General features: G+C 37.4%; 1 protein-coding gene across 1 annotated transcript in view; it reads left to right on the top strand.

Moving 5' to 3' along the window:
* The window catches only part of COL19A1 (collagen type XIX alpha 1 chain), a 182,567-nt gene that overhangs the window by 47,965 nt on the left and 115,450 nt on the right, over positions 1–19,152 (top strand). The gene's annotated exons all lie outside the window — the stretch shown is intronic.

Raw genomic sequence — 19,152 nt, 5'->3', positions numbered from 1 at the left:
ACAGAGAACAGAGTTTAAGGCTTGGTGACTCTAGGGTAACATAAGAATAGCCTTAACACCCTAAAGAAACCAGAGGAATGTTCTGGCCACAATTCAGCAGTTTTGTGGATTTTTCTGATGCAGTTCTTGTAAGCTGCCAATGTAAAAAATGAGGTTTTCATCGACTGGTGGCACACCACAAGATGCCTGTTGTCTCATCTGCCTTTGGGTTAAAAGAGGTCAGTGTCATGGTGCTTATGACCAATCTACAGAGTCAGGAATCTAACACAGGCACTGCAGAGCCCTACCTCAGGCCCCAAAGTCACAACACAGTAGATAGCACCATTACATATGTGACTGTCTATTTAATGTCCATCTATCTAGTTTCTTCTCCCCATCCTTTCTCAGGACACTGTCTTAAGAGATTTTTCTTTTAAATAGTAAAACCTACTTGGGGCAACAGGATAAACTCTTGAGATTATCTGAGGAAATAGTTCTGAGGCATTTGTTTATAATTTTAAAATCAGAGGGTAGTAGTCTTCCCTTGGAGGGAAATTTGCTTCCTTTGTAGACTATCAGAAGAGATGGAATACAGTGGCACGATCCCTTTCCTGCAATCAGGACTGATTTGTTGCTCAGCCTTCTAGGCACTCTTCTTCAATGTATCTGTCAAACTATGATACAAGAACAACTGGAAGTTGTGGTTAAGCAGACTCCCTATATATATATGAGACCTTAGGCTCTGTCGTTCTGGCAATGTTCAGCAAAGGCTGTGAGTACAGAAGAAATGTGTTGAAAAAGCACTGTGTTAGCCTACTTTTTGGTGATCAGCAAGTGAAACTGCCTCTGGATACACTGTGGGCAATACACTTCTAAAGCCATTTAATGTAATGGGATTGTAGCCAGAGTGCTAGTTATGGCATGAGAAATTAAATCTGTCCCTGAAGTGGAGGTTTGAGGTGACTGGACTGCTTTAAGATATAATATGACAGTCACCTATCTGCTCCAGAAATCAACTAATCCTGATCTAGCAGTGAGACTCATTATGGCAACAAAAACTGATTGCTCAGCCATTAAGAATGGCCTTTACCTATCTCTGCTGTGTACAGGGTCACATCACTGGTGTAACCCGAGCAAGGTCAATACATCACTATAAAGTATTTTTTATAGAGTTTAATGATTTTTCTAGTGTTCCTGTACTACTGAAATGGAGAGGAAGCACTTTTGTTGGTGTGACTCACAGGCTTCTCCCTAACTGAAGTCATAATGTCATCTTACTTCCATACAAGTTGAATGTGTGCAGGTCCTTTCCATAGCACCCACTGGGGGATTGTTACAGACCTCCATGACGTGTGTTTTGTGTTGGGTCTCTGGACAAAGTATATCATGTGATGGATCCTTCCACTACTTACAGGGGGGCTTATAAAAAAAGAGAGAGCTACCTTTTACAAGGGCAGATAATGATAGGACAAGGGGGGATGGGTTTAAACTGAAATATGAGAGTTCTAGATAGCATGTCAGGAAGAAATTCTTTACTCAGAGGGTGACAAGGCACTGGAACAGGTTGCCCAGAGAAGCTGTAAATGCCCCATTCCTGGAAGTGTTAAAGGTCAGGTTGCATGGGGTCCTGAGCAACCTGGTCTAATGGGTGGCATCCCTGCCCATGACAGAGGGGTAGGAGCTAGATGATTTTCAAGATCTGTTTCAGCCCAAGCCTTTCTATGATTCTATGATCTTCCCAATAGGGTGTATTTCCAGGCTTTCCATACAGTCTGACAGCACTTTGAACCATGATTAGAAGATCAAGTCCTCAAGCCTTCAAAATGTGTTAGACATTTTCTGAGGATAGGGGGGGAAAAAATATTCCACCAACCGTCTGATCCCAGTGTTCTCACTTACAGGAAGCTCATTTTTTACTTTCCTTCATAGCTTTTTGTAAACTTGAACAAGCTGGGTTTAATTTTCCTCTGTATAGTCGAGACTTTATTTTCCCTGCACTTCTTGTGACACTGATCCAAATAAGTTAAATCCTTTCCTTCTCTTTGCTTCTGGCTCCATAATGCCATGGCAACGAAGCTCCAAATTGAAAGTTTATTTAAGTTCTGGATGCTAAGTGATGGAGTCCTGTTTGGGTTACAGGGTTATTTTTTGCTGGTCTGTGATGCCTTGACAGGTGGTGAATTTCTCAAGCATTTTGGCATATACATTTTAGGGGGTAGACAATCTCCGTGTACTTGAACTTTAGCAGGAGAGTTCCTGGCTCTGAGAGATAAGCTTCCACCTGTGGCAGGTACTTTGTTACAAAGTATTAATCCTTTTGGGGAGCTGAGGACCTTATGGTTCCCTCCAAGTAAGTACCTGAGAGGAGATTGTAGTGAGTGTTGGCTTCTTCTCCCAGGTAACAAGAGACAGAGTAAGAGGAAATGGCCTCAAGTCACATATGGGGATGTTCAGATTTCATACTAGGAAATTTTTCGCCAAAAGTGTGATCAGGCACTGGAGTAGGCTGTCCAAGGAAGTGGTTTGAGACAATATCCCTCTGTGTTCCAAAAATGTGGCATTTGGTGACATGGTTTAGTGGTGGAGATATCAATGTTAGTTAATGGTTGGACTCAATCCTAGAGGTATTCTTCAACCTTAAGGATTCTGTGGCTTATGTGTGTTATGAGTTCTGACAACATGATGATGGCAATACGGCTCAAAGGACTCAAAGACTTAAAGGACTCAATGCTTTTCTGACTTTTCTATTATGAAAATATTTTTCTTCTTTATTAGTGACTACATTCTGAAAAATGAAATTGACGTAGGCAGTAAGGTAATTAGAAAATTCAGATTTAACTAATTAAACTGGATTTGTCCATTCTCCTTTATCCAAACCTCTAGAGTAATTGCTTGCTCATGATACAATTAATAGTGATGGAAACCACAAGCTTCACTTTGTGAAATACTTGTGACAACATTCACTTTGAATATTTGACTTTCAAATTGCTTAACTTTATTGTCTTAATTTTTCACATAGATTTTTTGCAATCTATATTATGAACACTATTCTAAAATATTAAATACATTGAGTAAGCTTTTTAGAATAGCTGGTCTTGCATGTAAGCTTGAAGCAATGAGATATTCAATGGTGTGCATTTGCTACTACACTCTATAAATGCTCTTGCAGTATATTAATAAAATAGTTTAGACTAAAAAGATAAAGAAATGCTTATGTAAATTAAAAAGTGTTTATTTCTACCCAATTTAAATTTATATTCAGTATATTTACCAAATTAAACTGGTTTTGTCCATTCCCCTTTATCCAGACCTCTCTAGTAGTTACTTTCTTATGATTCATAGTATAAAATTCACAGTATACAACTCATAGTGACAGAGATTGTGTAAAATCACATGTAAAATGTGATGGAGATTGACGTCAGACCAGAAGAAAAAAAAAGTATACATTTCAAGAGCTCTACCAACTGTATGAGTGCTATTTGTACTTTGAGAATTGAAAATGAGATTTACACGAAATGAGTTTTACATGAAATTATTCAGCAGGCATCTGTAAAAAGATTACTTCATTTTTTTCAAGCACATGTATTTGTGATGATAAGCCAACAAAATGTACATGAAATCACATATTTTGTGAGCTAGAAGATAATAGTACTGGTATAAATAAAGCTGCTTGTAGTGTTGTTTTTCTTAATTTAACTGTGTCCTATGGTTATCTGGAACTTCAGTTTTCTTAAGTCCAATACCTGTGCTGTCTTCAGTTTTAGCTGACTTGGAAACCAGACACTGATGATTTCAGTTCTGATAAATTTGATTATCATTTTGGAATAGGGTTCTCTTTATATTTGGAACAGGTAAGGAAATAATTAGTAAAAGGCTACTCAAAATGTGATATAGATACCGTTTGTGGTATAAATGCTATCAAGACAGCTTCATGAACAGTCCACTTTGCATTGCCTGGTGGGAAGAGTTCTCCTTTCCCTTAGTGGTACCTGAGAAAATGAGTTTGAAAACAGCTACATTATAAGATTTTTTTCAGTATAAAATGTAGCTTAGAAATGTCCTGTGCTTTGTTTTCCAATATGATTTAATTTGTATACATAAACTTAAAATTTTGAAAAAAAAACCAACATAATTCCATGCTAGTGTAGCATGTGACTTCAAATTGCTTTCAGAGATGTTTTTAATACAGGTCTCCATCCTGAGTTACTACAGGGTCAAGGCTTCAGGGCTAGCTGCATCATGAAATCCACAACTGGAAACTTGTTAAATGTACATGCAAATAAAAACCTCATCATGAACATCCTTGTGACTATTGATCTGCTTTGTCCATTGTTCCAGCTAAACCTTATAAACTAGAATTTTCCAGGGCACATTTGACTTTGCAGAAGAGCCATGGATATTTGGCCTCTTGTGCCAGTTCAGCATATGCTTCTGGAGCATTAATCACTCATGTAAGTGTACAAATCTGTGGAGACATTGGTGTTGAGTTTTCAGTAATGCAGTCTTTTCCTAGCAGCTGTCTTGAAAGATCTCTGGACATACTGCCTTCCACATTTCATGTCCTGTACAGATCTTTGACAGGGATCAGGATACTTCTGAAGTAGCTCATCAGCATCTTTGAGAAAACTTGCAAAATGCATGTGGAGCACTGGATAGGTACTGCTTAAACCCATCTTACTCAGTTTATCTGTCTTTTATTCAGTGCTATCCAATTTATGAGCTCCCATCACTGCTAATCAGTTATATTTCAATATTCTGAGATCATGTATGGACATAAATTGTGTTAGTTATTCAACTTTTGAAAAATATTTGTGCTTCTTTGCTCTGGAGTCTCTAACATAAACAAAATAACGTAATCAGTAACAGAGGAAAAATATTCGACATCAGAAATCTTTTCAAAGTAAGGGTTGTGAGCTGTAAGAATGTGGTACAGTTAGAAGCTTTCTTACCACTGAGTTTAAAGCTTTCAGCTTGAGAATTGCTGATGAGGGCTGGTAAATCAGACAATTGGATGCCATCTATTACAGCAACAAATTCTCTACCAGTTTTGTATTCTTTTTGTGTTTTCAGTGATATCTTGGTGTAAAATTAGTATACATCTGATTTTAAGCAATGGATGCATATGAAAATAGTAGGTCCCGATATATTTGTGATAGGTATGATTAAAAATAAAATAAATTATCTTACTTGGAAATTACACTTTAGATCATTATGTTTTCCAAAACTTGTTTCATTGCTTCAGCAAGTATGGTTCTTGCCTGCTTGCTCTTGCTCTCTCTTTAGCATTACAAGAAAGTGTTTTGAATAGCCTTTGATCATAAATTTGATTCCAGAGAGCTGTCTGCTGTGCTGACTTATTTTTGCCTTATTAGGTGATTTTTGCAGTTCATAACTCCAGGAACTGTTGAGCTCCCGGTTTTTCAATTCCTAAAGCTAAACGACAGCAGTTCAGTTCAGTTTAGTTCTCCAGAGAAAGCTCTGTGGAATCAAATTACCTGGCGTACAGTGACACTGCTTGGGTGATAGTTCCATTCTGGAGGGAAGGGTGCTGGCGACTGCTGTAGGTGTTGGTGAGAAAAGACTTCATTTTTAATGAAAGAATCATTGCTTTTGAGGGAAAGAAAATATGCTTCAGTCCCATCTGAGGAAAGTTACAGCATTGTCTTCTGTGCTCTCATGGGTTCCCTCAAAATCAGATTAGTATGTCTCAGTAGAACAGAAGTACAAATGTGATTTTGGAGCCAGACATTGCTTGTATTGCTTGGCATCAAAGCTGTGTTCTCCTGCAGGCAAGTGACGCTGGTGAGATAAGAGTGGGAGGTATATATACCCTCTGGGATCTGCATTGCAACTGCAATAACCAGCAGAGCGTGCCTCGTCCTGGGGGCCTGGAGTGCAGCAGCTGCCTTTGTGATGTGATGCGAGGTGTGGCCAAAGCAACCAAAGGTCACCATTCATTTTCGAGGGCTCTGGGATACAGGGAGCAAAGCAGAGCATGGCATAGTGCCATGCAGGGCAGGCCTTTGTTAGCCCCTTATATAACGTGGAAGTAAAACATAATGCAGTTGTTAAATAATGCAGTCATTAAATGCAGCCCTTTGTTCCTTAATCAGAGTCATGAATACTCTAGCTGAGTCTGTTTGGCTCTGGGGTTCTTAACTGTGTTTGAAAAGTTTCAGTCAGGACCTTATAGAGCTTAAAAGGGCAAGGGGAGGCTTGAGGATCCTTCTTCAATTGTTCATAAATTGTATTTATTGGATTCTTTCTGGAAGGTTTCTGTGTCACATAGATTTTAATCTTGTGTGTTTTTTCTCTTCATTTTTTGAGGGCGAGAGAAAGTAGGTTTTGAAACTGATATTCTGAACATTCCACATCTCATCAGAATGCAGAGCTTAAAGTACCCATTATTGCACTGTAAAAGTTGGCAGCCGTGTGTTGCAGGAAATGGGCTAACTGGGGAGGAACGAACTTTCTCACTGTACTGCCACATTGTACATCTTGTCTGACACATTTTGCTTAGTTTTGTCTTCTTTTAAGGCACTAGGTATTGAACGTCACAGAATATTCGATTTTTTGATCTGATGAATCATTGATTTCTATTAGGATAATGATGGATAACTTGTATTTTTGTGCTTCTTTTAAACTATATACAAGAGTATTTTCTGCCTGGATAATAACTTCTATTATGAGTAGAACATTTTTTTTTTTTAATTTTTTGTTTTATACAATAAAAAATTTATACATAGTACAAATTATACAGAGGTTGTACATAATACTGTTGGCTGCAGTTACCTGTGGCCTGTTAACTCTCCTTTGCCCCTTTTTTAGTGGGGAGTTACACTATTAAAATTTAAATAAATGCAGCTCATGTACATTTTTAATGTCAACGACTATATTTCTTGTCTCCAAACACACTAAAATGGTAGCACAGTTTTTATATTCCAAATTCAATGTAAATTGCTTTTTTAAATTCACAGGTACCAAATTGTTGGAAATAAAAATTCCATTTTATTATATAGTAAAATCGTTCACAGGTATTGCAAACCAGAATGTATTTTTGTTTTTTTAGTTCTCACTGCTAGCCCGTATTTATAAACACCTAAGATCCATACTGCATGTTTCAAGTCTAAACCGATTAAATTAATGTGACACGCTGAGACTGGGCCAAGACTTGTCTAATCAGCAGTCAGCACTGTTTCTCTGGCATGAGGCTCCCAAAAATAGAAACACAAGAAGTCAAACAAGTAAGTGGAAGGGCACTAAAAGAAAAAGTGCTGCTAATTCCACTGTTGACTTTTTGTCTAATGGATTCTTGTTCCCAGGCCACACTAAGTAAAGCAACTGGCACAGGGTGTGCTCCTGCAGATGGCTCAGCAGTGACACACGTGGCCCAGCTGGGTGACAGGTGTTTGGTTTGTGTTTAACAAGTACCTCACACAAGACAGACTTTTATTTTTTTTTTACAGATACTGAGAAGCTAATCAGATAATGCTTTTTCTTCAGAATTAACATCCCTTTCACTATGCTCCCTTTCTATTTTGTATGACAGCTCTGATTGTCTCACACACATGAAAAAAACATGATGTTACTTTGAAATAAGACTCTACATAGGAGAAATTATTTCATAATTAACTTCTTTTAATAGTTGTAACCTTTAGTTAGTTGTTACCTTTACACATGGAAGATTCACAGCATATTATTTGTAGCTATTGACAATAGTATCTCAAGAAATAATTATTTAGCTGTCCACCTTGCAGAATGAAAATTCACTTTAAAAGTATGAATGGAAGGAGAGTGCTAGGCTTCTGGGCTGTGGCCATATACTCTGTGTTGGTATGCCTTCCAATAACATAACAAGGTTTTGGGACTTTCTCAGACAAAGTAGCAGAAACCTGGAGTAAAATAAATTCCCTGTCCAGTGGAGCATAGAGTATTGATAGAGGTGCGCCCAAGGCCATGAGGGAAGAGCAAAGGTGGGAAACTATTTAACAGATGGGAATTGTCTACAATGTGGACAATGCTATTCCTTAATGAATTTTTGAAGCTTTGTTGTAAGCTGCATTACTGCACATTGCATAATTGGAGCAAGATTGTCTCAGTGGCAGCCTGGGGGGTGGGAAGGGATTGGTTTTGTTTTGATGAGAAGAAGGCATTTGTTAGTCAGTGCTATGATAGTAGCTCTGCTAGCAAAGGCAGCAATGAAAATAGAAGAGTAGCAGGATGATTTTGCCAATCACCTTTGATTAATGGGAACCTAAGTGGGTAGTAGAATATGTAATGTAAGAGTGGCTGTGGCCATTTTGTCTTCCCCACCCCATTTCTCCATCCTTTGGTCTGAACATTTTTGTCTTCTGGTATAAAATCTATGAGTTGGAAAAAAGGTAATACTTCAGGATCTATTAAGAAAACTGTGTGACTCTCTGTGGTGACAGGGTTATACTGCCAGTGCAGTATAACCACTCTGTCAGTTTGTCACACTGTACTGACAATACTTCTGCTGAACGAGAATTGGAAAGGAATGCAGAGAGTAGTGTTGATTCTCTAAATAAACATTAGGCTTTAATGAGAGGATGGTTAAAAACTCATGCAAAAACTTGTGTCCCTCGAATAGCAGACAAGTTGCTTTCTGTTAGGCAACCTAGATGAAGTATGCAGAGTAGGCTAATAAGCTTCAAAGAGGTTAAGAAAAGGCCTGAAAGGGAAAATTACAACTCTACTAGGCTGAGATGCCATCATTACCCATAGAGGTGGTCAGAACTTGTGAAAATGAAGACTTACCTTTAGGGACCAGCTCCTGGGCTCCCATGTTGACAGTAGATCTCCTGATCCCAGACTCCCAAGTTAGTCTAGATGAGTTTGAGTACTAGATATGTGGTTATCCTCTTAATCTGTCTCCAAAACACAGTAAATGTCAAAAGCATTGTTTTGGAAGTAAGGAGAGGCATTTATTGGAAAGGCTTAAAAATCTTATGTGTAGGTGGAGACCTGGAAACTGTACTTTGAACTGCTTTATTTATCAGTGGTTGAAAAGAGATTTGTGGCTATAAGCACACTAACAATATGGCATTTCAGGAAAAGTACTGATGTGATTTAGTTCTTAGATTAGAAATTTCAGTCTATATGCAGTTCTATTTGTTTCTGATTTGGCCTAAATGATTACTTTTTCTACTGCTTTTTTGCATTTCATATCTGTGTGGTTAAACATTGAAGTTAGTATTTAATGGTCTATGGGTCTGACTTTTTTAGCATAAACTTACATTTGTACCAGCTGAGATCTGACTTCTGAATCTTCAGATTATGGGACTAGATACTGATGATGATGATGATGATGATGATGATAATAGTTCTCTTATAAAGAATAGCTTTTGAGATGTAAAAGGTTGACCTGTGCTGTTTACATTCCTAATATAAACCTGGAGTTCCAACTATTATGTTGAATATAATAGTCATAATACATTATATTATTTTTGAAATACCTCAGCAATGTGTTCATATCGAATAATACTTTTTAACATACATTTAGCATTATTACATTTCAAATATTATTTGAGCAAGGCCAATTAGATTACTTTCCAGTTCTGTTGAAACTTTAATAGGATTTGGATTTGCTTTAACACTATGTTATGGTTGGATTAGCAGTAAATTAATAGATGGTGTGTAGGTCAGGCAATTTTCCTTTTGACAGAGCTGCTGTAAGGGAAAAAACATAGTTGCAGTAAACTATCAGTTGTCCATAAGTATAATATCACTTCAAACTTTTTTAAACTGTATTGCCTCAGGTAATGGAAAAACTCAACTGGCTAGACTTAATTTTTAAACTGTTCATCTATAAGAACTTTTAAGTCTTTGAGAATGTTTTTCAGCCAGAAGCCTATTTGCATGTTCTCACTACTCTACAGGAAATGTTCTTGTGAATTTTATTTGGTTTTTTTTTAATGTTCTGTGTATGATGTTGTAGGTCAAATGAACTGTATTGTTATCCAGCCCATGTTTAATTTGTGTCTGCACTGTATTTTTAAGTTGTCACCTCTTCAATGACATGCAATAGCAGTGAATACCATTTGTAATTGCCAAAGGCAGAAAGACCTGATGATAACAGAGGCTCTGCTTCTGCTGATACTTTTTTGATGGCACAGAAGCCATTCCTTGACATGCGTCCCAAATACTTCAGTCTGTTTATTACCAAAATAAAAAATGGGGGGAAAAAAAGGCAGTATACCCGGCTGTAGCTGTGCTTGTCAATAAATGGAGTGGTCCTTTCATGTTTGGTTTTCAGAGCACTTCTCTGATTTCATCTTCTGGGTGGAAATACTCTGTGGGGGAAAATATAGGAACAAACTTTTGACTTATGTATGTACGTTATGCATGAAAATATGTTTTATGTATTTGATTATAGATATTGTGTGATTTGCATGGTTTTTGAGACATGTTTATATCAAGAAAAAAAAAAACAAAAAAAACAATGCCAACTAAAGAGATCACAGTAAGGAGTAAGGAGCCCTGTGGCAATGTTCTCTGATGCTCTGAGGCTGCTTACAACTGATTCTTTAGTCTGAATATAAAGCATCAAAACCTAGATTTTCAAGTGACATTTAATTTAGAGTATATTAACATCGAATTGACTGAATGAATAGACAAGTTGGTCTTGTCCCAAAGATGGGTAAAAGGAAGGGATGGGAATGAGGAGGACTGGCACCTTCTGAACTCAGTCTATGTTATAATATGCAAATAAGATTAGTAGGGTTATTGCCATTTGCCTTTCTCTTGAGCAGTTACTTAACACGAGCCCTCTGACATGCCCTGACCCCCTTGGCCAAACATTGGTGCATCTGCTCCCCTGGAGCTACTGTGGAAGCAGGACAGAGCAAAGGAAACAAACTATTTACCTGTCACAAGCCCTTCTTCATCGGGTTATTTTAAGGGAAGATCTTACTCTTGCTCACATGGATCAAGTTTGGAACAAGAACTCAGGAAGTGCTGCTAGCTCAGCAGTAACCAAGAGGGAATGAAAGGCTTGGTAGATGCAGTGAAGCCAAATTGTCATTATGTTCAGCAGAAACTTCTTGACACGACTAATCCAGGAAATTCACGGAGCAAATTTTAATAAATATATTTTGAATACATTTTTACATAACTTATATTCTATTGGATGATCCTAACCATTAACATGAGCCTGTTTAAATAAACAAGGAGATATTCCAGTAGGCTAAGAAAGGTGTCATATAATGGACTATAATTGATGTGAGATTTTCATCTGTTCAAGGCAATGCTCTGCCCCTGCTGGTGGCTGTGCACTGTCTGGGTACGTGCTCCACGGGGGAGGATGCTGCTCAAGCCCACTGACAGTAAATTGTTGAACATTCCGCTCCATTTCTGCAACTCTAAAAATAGTTGTCCTCATTTTAAAACACCAGGCTATTAGATTATTCCCAGGGTCTGGCATACTTAGACTAATGGAAGGCACATATCCATAAATTATCAAAACACTTAAGTAGTGTTTTAACGTGCTGATTTTGCTTCAGTTAAGAAGAGTTTCCTTGCTAGTAACCCTGGAGTATCAAACCTATTTAGTAAATAAAGCTACTGGCAGTGCCCCAGTAAATTTAAAAATAAAAATGTTAAGTTTTCATATTGAGAACAGAGAAGCATTTGATTGCTTCTTGGTGGTTTGTTTTTTTTTTTTTTTTTTTTTTTTTGGGGGGGGTGTTTCTTTATTTTTTTTTAATTTCATAGAACCATGTCTGAAAAATGCTTAAAATATTTTACAGTAATTGTTTCTCTTTCCCAGCCTTGAAGAGAATCTCATGAAGTTCCAGTATGTTTGCCATTATAAATCTTGTTAGTGCCTAAAATAGTCCAAATAGCAAAATGCTATTCCAAGTGATTGATAAAAGTTTCTTTCAACACATGTTTTTTTTTGGTTCCATTTCTTTTGCTCTCTTTTTTTTTTTTCTTGTGTGTGTGTTTATATAATATGATTCCTAATTCATCTTTTGCTCCGATATTATTTCACAGTACAGGTAATAAGGCTCCTGATAAAGTTCATATGCTTGTATGTTAAGATAGCCACTCCTTTTATTTTTTCAATTTTTCAGTCTGCAAGTCCTTTATTTGGAACGGAAAATAGCTAAATGTGGAAATCAAGGTATACAAACTGATGTAAATCCCTTCTAAGAATGATGGTATATATACACATACAAAGCATCTTACTCTACCGTCAAAATTCTTCTCTAATTTTATAAGCTGTTGCAGTGCAATTATAAACTGAAAAACTCAATAAATTATAAGTATATTAAGGACCAAGTATATAAATATATTACATATTTCCAAAACAGTTAAAGCAATCGCAACATCAATCGTTTTAGATTTAATAAGAATCAATACTGATGATATTGATGTCAAAGTGTATTTTTGCATTGTAGTGTTAAAGAAATAGTAATCCGTAGAGCACTGATTAAACAATGCAAGACAAAAGACCTTGTCTTTGTAAAAAAAAGCTGTGATTGTGTTTTGGGGGTGTTTTTCTAGTTTACAGTGATCCAGTATAGGAGGGAAGATGAAATTTTATTATCTGGTAGCAGAATATGAAGATTTTTTCACAATCCATCCTGTAAATCTAGAGAAAATGAAGGGCTAATGATTACTTGTAATGAGTATTTAGACTTTTCCCCCAGTATGCTACCATGTATTGTTACAGACAGGAGCTGGAAAGAAGAACTCCACTGTACCATACGTGGAGTTACAAAAATTGCATTTTAGCAAGCTGTTTTAAATTTTATTTTAATTTTTGTATGTCATCAGGGCTTTGTATTTATTTGCTTAATTATTTATATCATTCTGATGAATAATCATTCTTTTATTGGCTCTTTGTTTTTAAGAGGGCCTGCAGTTTTTCTTTTGTCTTTGTTCTTTTTGTGTCTGTGAGGCATTTGTCTCCTACTTGGCTTGGAATTGAGCAAGGGAACTTTCAAAACTTTCTTTGGTTGGTGAATTTTGGCATGGACAAAAACCTCAACTGGGTGATTTACAAGTTACTAGGCCCAACTTCTGTCAAGAACATCAAATCCATGAACGGAATGGAGAAAGGATTTAATTTTAGATTCTTTTAATAAGACTTCTAAGCTCCTATTAGAAGCCATACGAGCAGAAATGAATTCTACCAGAATTCAGCTCAGTAACTATAGTTTAATTATGACAAAAAGTTAAATGTATTCATGGTGGTACATTTCATGAATCTGTAAATGGAGGGTGGTTCTTAGCTTTGAGTGGCAGAGCCAGGTTCTCACTAGGTCTGTAATTATTTAATACACCTTAGTAAGAAAGAATGGAAAAGGCAATTACTGCAATTTTTAATATTTTAATTCCAAATGAGATACTACTAGGCTTTTAGCTATATCTTTTCCTTGTAAAGCTATATATTAAATGCAGAATTGAATTGTCTAGCCCTCAACTCAAAGTTCTTGATTTATGGTTTTCTTTTGTTCAAATACTCCTATTCAAATATTGAGGAGAAAGTTTACTGTGTTGCTCAGCTTGAATAGTTGCCTTTTAAAAACATTTTTGATTAACAAGGCGTTTGGTTTTACTTGTGCTCGGTTTCTGTACGTAACATTTAAGCATTTGTTCCCTGAATGGAATTTGCAAATTCAAATCAGATCCTTAATTTCCATGGTCAGTGTAAGGAGAAAGTCATTTGGGAGCCAGGGGTGACAGTCAACTGTACAGATGGCGTACTTTGCTCTTGTTTTAAAACATCGGTTAGAGGGCACAGTAAATTAGCCCTCTATAAAACATATAAAACATTCACTTGGGAAGTAGGGCAAGCCTGCCAGTTTGCAGAGGTTCAAAATTTGCCTTTCTTCGTGCTGAGTAAGTTAGGCACTTGGAGATGAAGGAAAGATCTGAAATGGCCCTTTGAGCAGAGCCTAGAAACCAGCAGTCAGCCTTTTGCATACAGCTCCCTGTTGGACCTAATGGTTTGAGGGTAGGTCCCTGTGTGCTCAGTTGCCTGAGAGGTACCGGGCAGACAGTGGAAGCCGTGGGACACTTGTTGGGGTTTTAGCATGCAAATGCCTTCTGGACTGTCTTCTTCAGAATTTGGCCTGAAATGAAGATTGAGAAAGCTTTTTGTGTGATCAAAATTCTCTAAATTTTGTTGTCCAGTTGTCTGAAGCAACCTATGGCTGTATCTGCTACAGAATTAGGTAACCTGTAATTGTTAATGGCCTATTATTTTGAAAGTGAAAAACATATTAACCAAATACAAGGTAGGAGATAAATAACCCTAGAAATAATTCAGCTATTCCATAGAAAAGGAACGAGAAACAATACATGTCCAGATGCCTTTTTCTCTTAATTTGAGTTAGATCTGTAAAATGATGTCTCTCTGTACAGTTTGTTTCAGGGGGAAACTGGCTGAGTAGGTGCTCCTGGCAAACCCAGTACTACTGGCTCCAAGATAGAAGAGAAACCAAAAAAATACTCCCCAAAAAATAAAAAAAACCTTTCATTCTAATCATTTGCAGTTTCAACATCCTTTTTGCCAGCTGTCCAGTATCTACATAACTGGTACTTGAATTACATATCCAGTTTCTGAGTTATATAATGTGACAGAGGAACTTCAGTATTGACTTCTCTTTCAAAAAATAAAGGACATGGGGGGCTGGGGTACAAACCTGCCCCACAATATTATTTTGCATTAAGACCAGTTGCCTAATTCTTCAAACTGTACAGGTCTTTTCAATTACAAGATTACAGACTCAAAAAATTTAAATTTGAGAGTTTTGAGATCTCAGCAAAATGAGAGGAGGAGCAACACTTCTTCCACTTTTCCATTTTAATCTTTTGCTTCTTTCCAGAAGTGGAATATTGTAGGAAGGCCAGAACTTGCAAAAAGAGACATGTTTATTATGGACTGTGCTGGTAATACTTGTTAAAATTGCCTCTTTTCATGGTCAGATTTTTTGTTGATTGCAGGTGCTTTTAATGGCAAATATTTGGAATTAAATCTTAAAGCCTGTCCAGCTAATTCCTTTTAGAAAATTGTAGGGGAAATAGTTCTGCTGCTTCAACAAATTAAGAGACCACACAAAAAATTCCTAATTATTTTGTTATTATTAAAATTCTGAGAAAATGTTCTGCTACATGACCTTGGTGCAATTTGTGTATCTTTAGGGCAGACACTTCCTGTAATATAGCACAAGGGGAGGGAAGGAAGGAAGGAAGGAAGGAAGAAGCTTATTTTCTGCAGATAAGGTAGCCAGCATTTTGTTCGGTAGCAAGATTACCACAGTCTATCAGTTTCTACATTCAAAGCCAGGATCCCACTGACTTGTACTGCAGACATATTTAAAACACTAAAAATCAGATCAGCAATACTGCAGTGATATCAGGACAAGCAATCAATGATTGTCCATGAAAACTTGAAATGTTTTGCCTAACTTAATATGAGAATTTTGCTGCACAAAGGAGAATTTAAATTAGCCATACATGTGATACTTTTTAAATTTAACTTTTTTATTTCTGCAGCATTTGAATTATTTGAAGTTACGAGTGGCTAATACTGTTATATTTTTTATACTGTCAAGTGGAAATTTCCTAAAATTTATCTACATTTTGCTGACTTTGTTTCTTATTTTCTCTATTTTGGATTTTTTTTAAATTTAAATATGTGAAAAAAAAAAAAAATAAAGACCTGGGCTATTTCTGAACCATAAGGCATTGTTGATCACTAACATTGGTACAGGCAATAACTGACTTGTGGAACAGCAGCACTGATGAAAATAATGGGGATGTAGACATGAGACTCAATTATGAGCTAACAGCATTCCCCTACTGGAATAAAATAAACCACATATTGGACTATATAATTAGAATTGCACCTAGCAGATCAGGGGGTGATATTTTCACTTCTTTGCTTGGGTGTGCTGCTGGTATGCTGGTATACTGAGTCATGTTTGAGGGAGTCCTCTAACCTCACTTCCACAAGAGATGTGGAGAAACCAGAGAGGGTCCAGCAGGGAATTAATTTATGTTCAGGGGACTAGAAAACAAGAGATCTGAGGAGAGTTTCAAGGAGAAAAAAATTTTGAGTTTGGCAAAGAGGAAGCCAAGGAATGATTGAAGCTGTCCTGCAAATCTGAGGAGCCCAGCTGGTTAATCTTGGAGGACAGCTACCTAAACCCCAAGAGCACTCCATGTTGTTATGCAGGGAGTTGAGTGGGTATGGCAGAGGGCCAGCATGGATGAACAAGATGCTTCTGGCTGACCTCAGACAGAAAAGAAAGTAAGCAGTGGAAGCACGGGTGAGCTACCCAGTAGGAACATAGAGACACTGCCAGAGCATGTGGTGATGAAGTTAAGAAACTAGAAACTCATCTAGAATTAAAACTAGTAAGAGAGTTTTAAGGGCAGCATGGAGGGCTTCTATTAACTGTATCCATAGCAAAAACAAAACTGAAGAAAAGGTTGACCTGCTGCTTAATGGGTGGGGGATGTGGAAAAGGCTGAGAGTATCCAATTTTTTTTCACCTTGGTTTTTTCCCTAATAAGTTTTGCCCTCAGGCCTCCCAGTTATGCATGTTAGCAGAGAGTGTGATGATGAACCACTGGCCACAGTAGACAGTGTTAAGGAGCACTTAAGCTACTTGGGTGCTTGCACAATACCAAACATTATGCATCCAGGAGTGATGTGAGTTCAGGGTTGCCCTCTGTCATTACCAAAAAGTTATGATTACTAGGGAAGGTCACTGATGACTAGAAACAAGCCAACCTCATCCATCTTCAAGAAGGATCCATTGAACTGCAGGCCAGTCACCTCCACCTCTGTCCCTGGAAAAATTGTGTAGCAAATCCTGGAAGCTGTGTCTGAACAGAGGAAGGACTAAAAGGTCACTGCAAACATCCAGCATGGATTTACCAAGGATATATCACATTGACCAACCTGATTACCTACTCTGAAAAAATGACTGTCAGTGTGGATTAGGGAGGAGCAGTGGATGTTGTATAGCTTGGTTCCAGCCAGGCTTTTGGCCTGGTGTTCAGACACATAATTGCACTAGAATCTGTGGGGTTCTAACTGGATAAATGAACAGCAGAGTGGGTGGAAGATTTGGGTCAAAGGTGGAATGATGTTAACCAGTCTGACTGCTGCCTCATAATAATGTCAATTGCCATGAGGCAATACTGGATATTATTTAATGTCCTTATTAATAACATGCATGATAGGGAAGTTCGTGGATGCTATCAAATTCAGAGAAGTAGTCAGTGCACTAGAAGGTAGAGAAGGAACAATACTGAGAAATGAGCTGTCACAGAGCTCTTAAAGTTAAGCAAAGGAAAACACGTGGGCCTGCCTCTGAGAAGTCATGTCTGCCTGCCTCATGTCACAGTACAGGTCAGGTGCCAAATTTCTAGAAAGCAGCTCTACAGAAAGGGAGTTGGAAGTTCACTAACAAGTAAAGGATGCCCTTTGTTTGCATAAGGCCAAAGGCATATTGGGCTGCCTTAGCAGGTGCAAGTCCAGAAGACCAGGAAGAGTGATTGGTGAGTGCTTGTGTGACCACATGTGGAGTTCTGCATCCACTTTGGAGCTCCCTGGAGAGGGCAAAGAGCAGCTCCTTGGAGTGAGTCCAGCTGAGCTCCACCAAGACGGCCAGGGCTTAAAGCCCATGATGTAAGAGGGGAGGCTGAGGGACATGGGCTTGTTCAGCCTTAAGGTGAGAGGATTTGGAAAGTGGGGTGTGGTGGGTGATGTGCAGACTCATTGCTGTCTGTAAATACTGGGTAGGTGTGGAAAAGCCAGAGTCAGACTCCTGTCAGAGAGGCAATGAATACAACCTAAAACTAGAGAAATGTTGACTCTATCTTAGTATAATTTTCATGTAATGAATTTGGGATTGTGTAAAAACACAAATGAGAAAGTTAAACGAAGAAAACAGTTCCACAAATTTTTTAGAGTGTTTTTTAGAGTGTCCAGCTGTTGGGAAGAATGGGAATCATAGAACAACTCAGGTTGGAAGGGGCTTCAAAAGAATATGACACAATTTTTCGTAAAAAAAGGAAACTAGATTAACTGAACATAAATCATATATATTTGCAAATTGTTTAAGGAATTAGCCTCTTATTTTTAGGTGAGGACATACGAAAGTTTATTTCACTAGATACCATTTTCTATGCTTGTTCTTGGGCTTACTTCTAAAATTGAGCTGTTGATTGTATAAGCCACCCCCTCTAAAAGAAAAAAGTGAAAGGCAGCCACTGTAGGAAGTGATGAAAAGTCCAGAACTATTTGATAATTTATACTTCTTCACACCTCCAAATCTTTAAATTCAATTCCCAGATGTGTAGTACATGATCAGTACAAGATACGTTGCTTGAAAGTTTTGACAAAATTCTGCTACAAATTTTGCAAGTTACAGCCAGCTGTTCTAGTTAACCTCACTTAAACCTTAGACTTCTATTTAAGGAGATTACACTTTCTGAAGGCTGAAAGCATGTTTAGACATTGCTCTATTTTTTTTTTTAAGGAACTTTAAAAACACCATCAGCTTTCATTTAGATATTTTCCACTCTTTTTGTCTACAGAATGTATAAAAATCGTGTGTGTTGTACTGAGGCCATGAGACAGAATTCTGGAGACTGGAAAAGACATGCAAACTATGTCCTTCTAGATGATTTGAGGGAAAAGTAAAAAGTTTTCATTTTTTTAATTAGGTAGTTTTTGTGCTGTCTGTATATAATTTTGCCCATCTGTCTTCTGTATGTCTCACAAAACATGCAAGTATACATTAATAAAAACCTAGAGCAGGTGATATTTTTGTGTAATATAGACAGACTGCAGATTGCATTTGATGAAGATGTTAACATAGTAACATTGTACACAGTGATCCTTTTCTGAGCTAAAAGTTAGGAAAATCAGAGCTGGAAAGAGTGTTATAATAGGCCTTTTTATTGAAATACCATCAAACAAAGAATTCAATCTGCTGAAATAACCTGAGCTTGAGTTGATAGTTTAAAACTCAACCTTCTGTGTTTTCTCTTTCTTTCTTTTTGTTTGTTTTTAATACTTGGGTAATTTGATATGCTTTTCAAAGTGAAATAAATTATTTTTCATAAATCATATCTGTATATTTTTTCAGTTGATCTGGGTAGGAGACCTTCACAGTTGACTAG

The sequence above is a fragment of the Lonchura striata genome, chromosome 3 (assembly GCF_046129695.1).
Source record: "Lonchura striata isolate bLonStr1 chromosome 3, bLonStr1.mat, whole genome shotgun sequence".
NCBI lineage: Eukaryota > Metazoa > Chordata > Aves > Passeriformes > Estrildidae > Lonchura > Lonchura striata.
This window is presented reverse-complemented; position numbering and strand designations above follow the sequence as displayed.